Consider the following 1,439-nt stretch of genomic DNA (forward strand, 5'->3'; position numbering starts at 1 on the left):
TTTATATGTTTCTGCTTTTAATTCTAATTATGTCAGTTTTGGTCGTCCGTACAGCAGAACTTGAAGAGGTAATCAGGTGTGTTGGAGCAGGGAAACATGTAAAACATGTAGGACTGCGGCCCTCGAGGACCAGGATTGCCCACCCCTGATCTAAAGACTGAAACCAGTCCTGAACACATGAACAACAGCTGCACTCCAATCTGACTCAGCAGAACCTGGAATATTAAATATTAAAGAAACATTAAAGTCATTTTGTTCACATTAGGATCATCCCACAGCTTTCAATGAGTGAAAACCTAACACTCCAGGAATTCAGGACACCAGTGCACTGACAAAATTTAAAACTCACTGTTATGGACTAATTATCTATCTGTGTCACATGTCCAATGTTAATCTGTTTGCCCAGACAACAGGACTGCGCAACGGACTGACCTCTCTTGTTTGATAAGACACTCTTTGAGCTGGGAGCCCTGTGATAGGCTGGAGAGTATATTAGGCGATCTGTGATTGGTTATAAGCACGTCATATGATGTTATCATGGTGTATATTATTGGCTGTGTCCGCTGACGTGTCAGCGACGAGCCAACAGAGTCTTCCTGATTGAGTCCTGTTTGTTTGTTGCTCAGAATTAAATAATTAATTACGACCATACACGCAGACTTTTCTGGCATTATTCCAACATGTTTCTGCTTTCATACCACGACAGAAATTGGCGTTGTCGAAATGGCGGCTTCAAGGACCGGAGGACGGCCCGCAGCGGTCGACTGTTTTGTCTCGGACATCCACCGGAAGATGGAGGCTGACAAAGCTGACCTGTTTTTTGTCTGCTGATCGTGTCAGACTTTTCTGGCATTATTCCAACATGTTTCTGCTTTCATACCACGACACTCACATTGCTTTAAAATTGAAAACTTAGCCTTTTTATTTTTGCAGTTGTCATTTTTGTAATTTAGTTTTAAAGAAAAAACCCCCACCCGATTAGTCATTTTTTTCTTGTTTCATTGTGAAACAGAAAAACCAAAAATAAGTTTTTTTTTTCAGCTTCAGACCCACAAAACACCAGCAGACCTGTGGCCCCAACTTGTTTTAGTTGATATCAGGTCAAATAACAATATTCCTTATGCTACTTTCATCCAGTTTTAAACACACTAAACTCACTTTTTGTAACAATTAGGGATAAAAATAGTTGCTACTCGTCATTTTTTAAATGTAATAAACTCTGAAAAGCTTTTCAGGACCCAGAGTTGTTTTTTCAGGACCCAGAGTTGGTCCCGAGCCTACACTTGGGAATAGGGCTGCCACGATTAATCGATTAATCGACAACTAATCGATTAGTAAAATAATAGATGACTAATTTAATAATCGATTAATCGTTTTCCCTTTTTTTGTTCTTTACTTTGTTTTTCTCTCCAAACTGCTTTGACACCTTCCACTGCCAC

The 1,439-nt window shown here is 39.8% G+C and overlaps 1 protein-coding gene and 1 long non-coding RNA gene across 2 annotated transcripts in view; one reads left to right on the plus strand and one right to left on the minus strand.

Annotated features, from left to right (window-relative positions):
• LOC106530996 (uncharacterized) overlaps positions 1-1,231 on the plus strand; it is an 8,141-nt gene extending 6,910 nt beyond the window's left edge. Inside the window, exon 2 of the long non-coding RNA XR_001311851.1 lies at positions 707-1,231. This is a non-coding gene — a long non-coding RNA (uncharacterized LOC106530996). The remainder of the gene's footprint in view (positions 1-706) is intronic.
• trappc11 (trafficking protein particle complex subunit 11) overlaps positions 1-1,439 on the minus strand; it is a gene marked incomplete in the record, with an annotated part of 47,020 nt that overhangs the window by 2,674 nt on the left and 42,907 nt on the right.

This window comes from Austrofundulus limnaeus, unplaced genomic scaffold (genome assembly GCF_001266775.1).
Source record: "Austrofundulus limnaeus strain Quisiro unplaced genomic scaffold, Austrofundulus_limnaeus-1.0 Scaffold586, whole genome shotgun sequence".
NCBI lineage: Eukaryota > Metazoa > Chordata > Actinopteri > Cyprinodontiformes > Rivulidae > Austrofundulus > Austrofundulus limnaeus.